We start from the raw sequence: 11,296 nt of genomic DNA on the forward strand, positions 1-11,296 counted from the left end.
ACGGTATTAGCATCATGTAAACAGAAATTGTCCTCGCTAATAAGCGTTTACATTATGCAAATTTCGTGCTAATATTGTCGGATAGTGCATTGTCCGCTAGAACTAGCTCATATATAAACGGGCCATAAACAGGTACTAGTGTGATCATGTGCCATGTACCAATCATAATCAAATATAAGAAATCAATATTGAACCAGTTTAACACTAATTGAATAAAGTAAAGTGAGTCTTGAGACAGAGTGAACCTCATAACTAAAGAGTAGACGCAAGGGACATGACTTGATATTTCTCGAAAGACTATTGCTAATGTTATTACTATAAAACACAACACATTAACATTATAAAATAATTAATATTGAGCGTCTTAGGGGAAAATGTTACAAGGTTAAAATACTTCAAACTTCCATTCACTTCCGCTATATTCGGAATATAGCGGAAGTAAATGGAAATAAGTATTTTAACCTTGTAACATTAACATTAGAATAATATTTAATTCATTTATTTAGTCCACATCTAAACAGAAAATTTGATGCCCAATTTCGAGGCCACATCTATCCATCCTCGGTTACGCCCCACGCCAAGTCGTTCTGTACCTGGTCAGACCACCTCGCTTGCTGCGCTCCACGCATTCTTGTACTTGGGGGTCGTGAGCGAACACCATCTTTGCAGGGTTGCTATCCGACATTCTTGCAACATACCCTGCCCATCCTACCATTCCAGCATTAACTAGCCTGGATGTGCTGTAGAGTTTGGCCAGCTCTTGTTTCATCCCTCGTCGCCACACTTTGTCCTCTTGCACACCGTTAAAGATGGTCATAAGCACCCGTCTCTCGAATACTCGAGTGCTTGCAAGTCTTTCTCGAGCATGGACCAAGCTTCATTTGCGCAGGGGACCACCGTTCTAATGAGCGTTCTATACATGGTACATTTGGTACGGGCGTCAATCTTTTTTTACCGAAGTTTCTTCTAGAGCCCGTAATAGGCCCGTCTTCCCGACAAATGATGCGCCTTCGTATTTCACGACTAACATTATTATCAGCCGTTAGCTAGGATTCAAGGTAGACGAATTCACCGACGACTGGTTCCCAGGCGGGCTCTGTGGCGCTTGGTTCCGCCCACTAGCATGTACTTTGTATTCGATACGTTCACCAACAGTCCAAATTTTGTGGCTTCACGTTTCAAGCGGGTGTACAGTTCCGCCCAGGGATTGAACTTATCGTTTCATTATCATTTAGTATTCAGTCAATAACTAATTCTGTTGCAAATGTTCGTCCGACAATGTCCACATTATCCTCGAAACAAATACATTGACTAGGTCTGTTGAAAATTGTACCTCGGCTATTACACCTGGCTCTCCGCATGACATCTTCTAGCGCTGCGTGGATGGTGACGTGCAGCCATGGACCGAGCTGAATGGAGAAGATTTTTATGTACTGCACAGGCCACTCCGGCCTTAGTCTGGTAATAAATAAAAAGTGTTGCGACCCGATATTCACTGTATTTTCGGAGGATTTGCAGTACAGTAAAGATCTGGTCCGTTATCGAGCGCCCTTCAACGAAGGGCTTGATAACTTTCCATGAACTCATTCACTATTGGTGACAGAAGACGGAAGACGATCTGGGAGAAATCACTTTGTAGGCGGCATTAAGGATGGGTATCGCTCAAAAGTTCTTACAATCCAACTTGTCGTTTTTCTGGTAGATGGTGCATATGATTCCTTCCAATTCTCCGGTAGCTGTTCAGTTTCCCAAATTCTGACTATCAGTTTGTGCAGACAAGTGGCCAGCTTTTCCTTACCCATCCTGATGAGCTCAACTCCGATATTAAACTTACCAGCTGCTCAATTGGTTTTTAGCTGTTGGATCGTTAACTTTCCCAACGGTGGGGGCTGATTGGCTTCGTCTGTTGAACTGACGTAGTTGTCTCCTCCGCTGCCTTGACCTTCTCTGCCTGTTCTCTAACCCCCTTCAGGTGTTTCTCGTAGTGCTGCTTCCACCTTTCGATCACTTCACCATATGTTCGTCCGCCAAGATGCTCCCATCCTTATCCCTGCCCATCTCGGCTCACGATAAGAAGCCTTTACGGGATGCGTAGAGTCCCTGATAGTACTTGCGTGTTTAAAGAGAAAGGCACAGCTGTTCCAACACCTCGCACTCTACTTCTTCAAGACGGCGTGTTTTCTGCTGAAAAGGCGGGTCTGCTGTTTTCGTTTCAGTCTATAGCGTTCCATGTTCTGCTGGGTTTCTTGCTGCAGCACGATCGCCCGTGTTATGTCCTTCTCTACAATCTGTCTGCACTCTTCGACGAATCAATTGTTCCGTAGACTTCGCCCCACATACCTGCCATTGCGTTGTTAATGGCTGCTTAATTGTACTCCAGCAGGCTTATGTACACTGAAGTTTTTTTTTACGCGATTTCTTTTGCGCGGTTTTAACGACGTAAAAAAACCGCGCTATTTAAAAAAAACGACGTAAAAAAAATCCAAAAGGTTAGACTTAGAAAATTTTATATGTTATATGCCTACTGGGGACTTTTTAAATTGGGACTTATAATGGCCCTACCCCGTCTTCCTATTTGTTCGCAAGGTGTTGTTTGTAGGTCATAGTACGCTAGTATGGATCGTGATATGGTACATGGTTTTGTGATATAAAACCAGGAATGTGTTCCGATCTATGCTCAAGCTCATCCAAGAATCTCCTGAAATAAGGCCTTGAGATCTATAAAGATCTGTCCTCTTGTTTTAAATATGGTACATGCTCTGTGTGACTCATAGAATAGATTGTGTTCAAGGCCTAAGTTCTTGGTCATCCAACAAAATCCCGAAGCAAGGCCTTTAGATCTACACGCGTAACCAAAGATCTGCCCGCCTGTTTCAAATATGGCACATGCTCTGTGTGACTCATAGAATAGATTGTGTTCAAAGCCTAAGTTCTTGGTCATCAAAAAAAGTACCGAAGCAAGGCCATTAGATCTACATGCGTAACCAAAGATCTGTCCGCCTGTTTCAAATACGGCACATGCTCTGTGTGACTCATAGAAAAGATTGTGTTCAAAGCATAACTTCTTGGTCATCCAGAATACTTCCGAAGTAAGGCCTTGAGATCTACACGCGTAACCAAAGATTTTTCCGCCTGTTTCAAATATGGTGCATGCTCTGTGTGGATCATAGAATAGATTGTGTTCAGAGCATAAGTTCTTGGTCATCCAGAAAATTTGCGAAGTAGGGCCTTCAGATCTACACGTGTAACTAAAGATTTATCCACCTGTTTCAAATATGCTACATGCTCTATGTGACTCATAGGATAGATTGTAATCAAAGCATAAGTTCTTGGTCATCCAAGAGATCCTTGAAGTAAGGCCTATAGATCTACACGCGTAACCAAAGATCTATCAGCCTGTTTTAAATATGGTACATGCTCTTCGTGGTTCATAGAATAGACTGTGTTCAAAGCATAAGTTATTGGCCATCCAATAAAGTACCGAAGTAAGGCCTTGACATCTACATGCGTAACCAAAGATCTATCAGCCTGTTTAATATATGGTACATGCTCTTAGTGGTGTAGTATTAGCTTTATTATTAGCATTAGCATTAGTATTGAGCAATTCGGACAAATTCGTAGGTGGTACAAGCCTGGACTATTGTATAAGAGTAGCACTTTCACATTCATCCGTTACCACAGATATTGATTTGGGGCTAATCACTATCTCTTATATGGAAGCAATGCACTCTCCAATAGTCGAGATCTGTCTAGGCCACGTCTTTGCGAATGCGTGAAGAAGGGAAAGATGGTATGTTAAACACCTAATTAAGAAAGATGCAGCGACGAACTCCCATGTGTGTCACTTAAGGTTTTGGAATTGTTAATGTGGAAGATTATAACAGTAGGAATCGTTTTGGTAAAACGTGTAACACAGAAACAGCTAAGATAGAAATACAGTCGGAAACGAAAGAACCTAGAAATGAACCCATGATGTTATAATGAACCCATGACGCTTCTGCTTATAAGGCAGAACCGGTAGCCACTAGGCCACCCAACTCGTCTTTTTGTGGTTCACAAAGTATTGTATGTACACAAAATCCATATACTTACTACAACTTATGCTTTGAATACAATCTATTCTATGAGTCACGTAGAGCATGCACCATATTTGAAATAGGCAGACAGATCTTTGGTTACGCGTGTAGATCTAAAGGCCTTGTTTCGGAATTTTTTTGGATGACCAAGAACTTAGGCTTTGAACACAATCTTTTCTATGAGTCACTCAGAACATGTACCATATTTGAAACAGGCTGATTGATCTTTGGTTACGCGTATAGATCTATAGGCCTTACTTCGGATTTTTTTTGGATGACCCAGAACTTATGCTCTGAACACAATCTATTCTATGAGTCACACAGAGCATGTACCATATTTGAAACAGGCGGACAGATCTTTGGTTACGCGTGTAGATCTAAAGGCCTTACTTCGGGATTTTTTTTTGGATGGCCAAGAACTTAGGCTTTGAACACAATCTATTCTATGAGTCACACAGAGCATGTCTTCTTCTTCTTCTTAATCTTCTTAATGGCATTACATCCACACACTGGGACAGAGCCGCCTCGCAGCTTAGTGTTCATTAAGCACTTCCATAGTTATTAACTGCAAGGTTTCTAAGCCAAGTTACCATTTTTGCATTCGTATATCATGAGGCTAACAACGATGATACTTTTATGCCCAGGGAAGTCGAGACAATTTTCAATCCGAAAATTGCCTAGACCGGCATCGGGAATCGAACCCAGCCACCCTCAGCATGGTCTTGCTTTGTAGCCGCGCGTCTTACCGCACGGCTAAGAAGGGCCCACAGAGCATGTACCATATTTGAAACTAGAGGACAGATCTTTATAGATCTCAAGGCCTTATTTCATAAATCTCAAGGCCTTATTTCAGGAGATTCTTGGATGAGCTTGAGCATAGATCGGAACACATTTCTGGTTTCATATCACAAAAACCATGTACCATATCACGATCCATACTAGCGTACTATGACCTACAAACAACACCTAGCAAACAAATAGGAAGAAGCCCCGTCCATTATAAGTCCCAATTTAAAATTTTCTAAGTCCCCAGTAGGCACCGGCATAAAAAAATGTTCTAAGTCCCCAGTGGGCACCAACATATAAAATTTTCTAAGTCCCCCAATAGGTTTTTTTTTATGTCGTTTTTTTTAAATAGCGCGGGTTTTTTTACGTCGTTTTTTAAATAACGTGTTTTTTTTACGCGGTACATGGAGCGACGTAAAAAAAACCTTAGTGTATATATACAAGGTATGTACAAAATAAAAATTTTGGGTATAATTCGATGTGTTGTAACCTCGGTTGTAACTACATATGTCAATTATTATCCGGTTTTAACAATTTAGGGATGCCTGAACTAGAAATTTAGTGCAGTTTCACGATATGTTCATGGAACCGACGGTGTCAGGCCATTAGGCCGAAGGCCGTTAGGCCGAAGTTTATTAGGCCGAACGGTCATTAGGCCGAATTAGCCTAGTGGAAAATGAGAAGTTCTTTCTTTACCTTACCCCTTCTCCCTTCTTTCTTCTTCTTTGTTCCTTCTTCCTCCTTCCTTCTTCCTTATTTCTCCTTCCTTCATCCTTCTTTCTTGTTTTTTCTTCCTTCTTTCTTCCTTTTTCCTTCTTCCTTCTTCCTTCTTCTTTCTTTCGTCATTATTCTTCATTTTTCCTTTTTCTTTCTTCCTACTTCCTTTTTCCTTCTTTCTTTTTCCCTTTTCCTTCTTTCTTTTTCCTTCTTTCTTTTTCCTTCTTTCTTTTTCCTTTTTCCTTCTTCTTTCTTTTTTCTTCTATCTTCCTTCTTTCTTCTTCCCTCTTCTTTCTTTCTCCCGTCTTCCTTCTTCTTCCTTTTTCCATCTTCCTTTTTTTCTTCCTTCTTCTTTCTTTCTTCTTCTTTCTTCCTTCTCCTTTCTTCCTTCTTACTTCTTCCTTCTTCCTTCTTCCTCCTTCTTTATTCCTTCTTCCTTCTTCTCTCTTCCTTTTTCCTTCTTCTTTCTTCGTTTTGCCTTCTTCCTTCTTCTTTCTTCCTTCTTCCTTCTTCCTTTTACCTTCTTCCTTCTTCCTTTTACCTTCTTCCTTTTTCCTTCTTCCTACTTTCTTTTACCTTCTTCTTTGTTTCATGTTTCCTCTTCCTTCTTTTTCTTCCGTTTTCTTTCTTCTTTCTCCTGTCTTCCTTATTTTTCTTTCTTACTTCTTTTCTTCTTCCACCTTCCTTATTTCTTCTTCCTTCTTCCTTTCTCCTTCTTCCTTTTTTTTTCTTCCTTCTTTCTTCTTCCCTTTTCCTTCTTCTTCTTCTTCTTTCTTGCTTCTTACTTCCTTCTTCCTCCTTCCTTATTCCTTCTTCCTTCTTTCTTCTTCTTTCTTCCTTTTTCCTTCTTCTTTCTTCCTTTTTCCTTCTTCCTTCTTCCTTCTTCCCTCTTCCTTTTACCTTCTTCCTTCTTCCTTTTACCTTCTTCCTTTTCCTTCTTCCTTCTTCCTACTTTCTTTTACCTTCTTCTTCGTTTCATGTTTCCACTTCCTTCTTTTTTCTTCCGTTTTCTTTCTTCTTTCTTCTGTCTTCCTTATTTCTTCTTTCTTCTTCCTTCCTGCTTCTTCCTTCTTCATTCTTCCTTTATCCTTCTTTCTTCCTTCTTCCACTTTCCTTATTTCTTCTTCCTTCTTTCTTCTTCCTTCTCCCTTCTTCCTTTTGCCTTCTTCCTTCTTCTGTCTTCCTTCTTCCTTCTTCTGTCTTCCTTCTTTCTTCTTCCCCCTCCTTTCTACCTTCTTTATTCTTCCTTCGGCCTAATGGCCTTCGGCCTAATGACTCAGCATCGGAACCGACTATGGCCATAGGATACCGGAGATATTCCAGGTTTTTCGAAGGTAGATTCAGAACCATAAATTTGTGGTGGGTATTAGGATAAGCTGTGGTTAAAAGAAGAATAATATTAGTAACCACAAATAAAGTAGGACCCATATCAGTGATGTCATTGCACTGGGGTTTTACACTAGAGTGTAAGAGATTCTATCGAAATGAGGATAAGAGAATCAAAACGCAGCGCGTAAAATGAACCTTCTGCTGTGAGTGATCTGGAATGCGTGCGAGAGAGAGCGCTTGCGTAGAGAAATCAAGGCAGCGTACACCCACTCACCACTCTAGAGAATGGATCAATCAAGGTAACTCATTTTGGACTCACCGCATCAAAACAACGGCGCCACTGTATACGCATATTTCTATTCGTGTGTGTTTGACAGAACATGTCTACGGTGGCGCGATCTGCTCATTTCATAGCGGCAGTTTTTGCTTATTGATTGGTCCATTGAATTTTAGGTGCACTCAAGTTCTCTCACTTCAGTGAGATCCTCAGCGTGCCTCACTCCAGTGTACCACTGCAGTGATATCACCACAGAGTTGCGTTCGAACGAATCTGCTGTTCAGTTATTCGTTCCTTGCTCGATGTTGTGATGAAGGACTCGCATGAGTCGCATGCAGACAGTCCGGATTCCGGAATCAAGGTGAAACGGGTACGCTGTATGAAAGTATCAACAGCAGCAATCGACTGTAACATGAAACGTTACTATTTTAAATTACACGTAGCGATTGCGTAGCGTTGTTAAATAGATTTTATGAAACTTTTCGGTTGCCATTCTTCGTTTTGATCTATCTTTCGGATTGCTAAAGTATAACGATAAAAGATATGCTATTGTAAACAAGTACCACATTTATTGCGGGATTTTAATAATTTAAATTTGTGAATCTGAAGCATGAGCAGAGTTGACAGTCATAGCGTTTTAAACAAGGATGTTTTTGGTAATTTGGTAACTTGGGCTCGATCACTTAGTAGTTTATCAATACACAGGATTTTGTTTTTACACGATTTTTTTTCGCTCGTATTTTTGATCATGTGGCTTCAATTAGCCACCAAACTCTTCGCAACATGTTTCAAAAAATCCAGAATAAATCAAAGAAAAATCACATGACAATTAATATACGTTAAACATTTAGGATGAGTGGAAAATTGAGAAAATGTAAATCGCGTAAAAACAAAATCCAGTGTAACTCATTCCAGAGGCTAAATTTCAAAATTCAATGAATGATGTATATCTTGCAAAGGATTTTCTACAACACTGCCGAATTGTTCGTTGTTTAAATTTCACTAATAACGGAGTCAAAGCGCGAGTTGCAGTAACCTAAACCAAATTATTGAAATTTTGTTATCATTTATTATAAGTTACTGAAACTAGCGCATTACCTTCGTTATCAGGATAAAAGACACAATAGTGGGGGAACTAAGCACGTTCACCTACTATTTCTTTGCATACACTGAGTCTACTTTATTCCACTTATCTTAAGTGTGCATTCAAAAGCTCATCAATTATGTTTCAGACACGGTACACCCACGGCTATCGGAACTATTACCCTTGTTGAATTCAAACAACGAACTGTTAGTTTGTTGCTTTAGCCAAGCAAGCCGTTGGCATGTCCACGAGTCCCTCCAAGACACGTGGATTCGCAAAGTTAGTTTCAATTTGTCCATTTCGGAAACATGTGCTGTGCATATGCGTAACCAAGTTATTTAAGTAAGTTTAGTTTTAGTTTAAGATTTCTATGAAAAAAATAACGAAAATTATCCTCAAATTTTACATGAATGAATATAATGCAAATCAAATGAAAAGAGATAAGATATATTAAATCAAAATAGTGATGAATCAAAAACATAACTAATCAAATAGAAATACATTTTAAAACCAATTTAAAAAAAAAACCATTGAACCATTTAACCATTTAACCAGAAGTAAATAAATTCCAATACGAAAGTCTGCCCTCCTTAGCCGTGCGGAAAGAGGCGCGGCTACAAAGCAAGACCATGCTGAGGGTGGCTGGGTTCGATTCCCGGTGCCGGTCTAAGCAATTTTCGGATTGGAAATTGTCTCGACTTCCCTGGGCATAAAAGTATCATCGTGCTAGCCTCATGATATACGAATGCAAAAATGGTAACCTGGCTTAGAAACCTCGCAGTTAATAACTCTGGAAGTGCTTAATTAACACTAAGCTGCGAGGCGGCTCTGTCCCAGTGTGGGGATGTAATGCCAATAAGAAGAAGAAGAAGAAGAAGAAGAACGAAAGTCTGCAAAAGCTGAAAAATATTTTCAAAATCATAAATTCGATTACTTTTTGTTCTTCATGTTCTATCTCAAGAAACTTTTTTTTTTATAAAGTGATATCACCTTTCTCGTTATTATCCAGACAGCTACTTAATTTGACCAGAGTCGGTAAAACTTCACTGAGCTTTCTGAATACGGATCAGATCACCCAGTAATTTCAACAGCAATATTTTACATTACCGAGTTTTCAGCATATTCAAAAATCTATATACATAAAAATGAATTTCTGTCTACCTGAACCTTAAAGACTCCGAAACTACTGAACCGATTGGCTTGAAAATTTGTATACAGAGGCTTTTGGGGCCGGGGAAGGTTCTTAAGATGGTTCGAGACCCCTCCCCATTTGGAAAGGGGGGCTCCCATACAAATGAAGCATCAATTTCTTCATAACTCGAGAATTAATTAGTTAATAAATCAATTTTAGGCTAAGCAAAGTTCGTCGGGTCTGCTAGTATCAAATAAATGTGAACATAACTGAGTTAGTCAGTAAATGAGTAAATGATTTGGGAAAAATATTTTACTGACTGCACAGTACTTAATTTGACCAGAGTCTGGACAGTCAATGTTCCTTTGCATAAAATAAAAGTATGGATAAATAAAGGCTTTGGTAGGTTCTGATTTATTACTGTCAGACTGAGATTGAATAAAAAGAAAATCTCTGACTCTTTATCAGCATCACTAACGATATGTAGCATAATATGCCAGATGCTTAATACGATAATTTGGGAAGCTATACTTCATGATAAATTCTTTTAAAAAGTTGCAGACAGAGAGCACCGGTTCTCATGATGTATTTCAACTTGTTTTACATAGCTGTGCGATCTGTGGCTGAGTGGCGCTGTATAAATTTCTACCGACTTTTTGTGCTGTTCAGCAATCTATGAATTTATTGATTTCTTTAGTAAAGATAAGTAAACGTCAAAATAATCATCCAAACGTTTACTGAAATACTAGAATTTCAATAAAAAAGAAATTTTGCAGTTGAAACTTGGCAAACAAAATACCGAACATTCAAATGCTGGTTAAGTATGAAGGCATTAATCCCTCTTGATTATTTCATCAATCTCGTTATAGTTTTATAATTAAGCGACAATCCTAACAATCCTTCCTTTCCTATATGACCGTAATGAAGTGGCCAGCGCCGTTATTGATTTAAAATACGTGAGCTTCTGAAACGTGTACATTGAGAATGGATAGCAAATCCCATGCTCCATTCACATGGTTCTCTGTGCAATTTCACACGTTCCAGTTAATCATCGTCTTGTGAATCACAAAGCATTTACCTATGCGCTAAACCAGTGATGGCCAAAGAGTGGCCCGCAGGCCGCATGCGGCCCTCGAAACCTTCTTCTGCGGCCCGCGAAGTATTTGAAAATATACACAATATGTGGCCCGTTGATAAACATGAGATGACACGAAAAGCCAGGGAATGTATCATGTTCACAACATTAAGATGTTTAAGCACCCGAAAGCAAGAATTATGTTATCATCATGATTAACTATATTCATCACTTCATAGATATTACGTAAGCCAACAGCAAACAACTTCGGGCTATGAAAATAGCTAATTCGTCCTTTTTTGTTCGCAGATTCAAATGTTGAACTTAAGATCAAAATAATGAAAACATTACCATTACATCGCCCTGAAGTAAGAATGCATTCAATATAAGTTAGGCCTTAGCAACATTCAATTGAAAAGTAGCTTGATTTCTATCCCAAGAAATTATTGACTATTAACGTACTTTACGCTACGAAAAATATTTTACAAAGTCAAGATGTATTAGTTGATGAACAAAAGGTTTCAGTAAACTTCAATTGTTCGGAAATCTGGAAACACGGTAAATAGTGCGGAATGCAGATTTACTCGATTTCTATTCAACACCCCTGGCAAGTTCACCTGGCTTCAAAATCATGTTTGTCGTTATTTCGCGCGACAAGTTATAATCATTGAGGTCTCGTAATCTCACTCAATCACTCATCTCAATGTTAAATGACACAGAATTGGAAGATTCATTATTGTTGTCTCTACTAACGAGTTTTTGGGCCCTAGTCCGGCTTACCTCGGGTAGGAATTGGACGATTTCAATTTTGACCGCTCAA

Source organism: Armigeres subalbatus, chromosome 2 (assembly GCF_024139115.2).
Source record: "Armigeres subalbatus isolate Guangzhou_Male chromosome 2, GZ_Asu_2, whole genome shotgun sequence".
Taxonomy (NCBI): Eukaryota; Metazoa; Arthropoda; class Insecta; order Diptera; family Culicidae; genus Armigeres; species Armigeres subalbatus.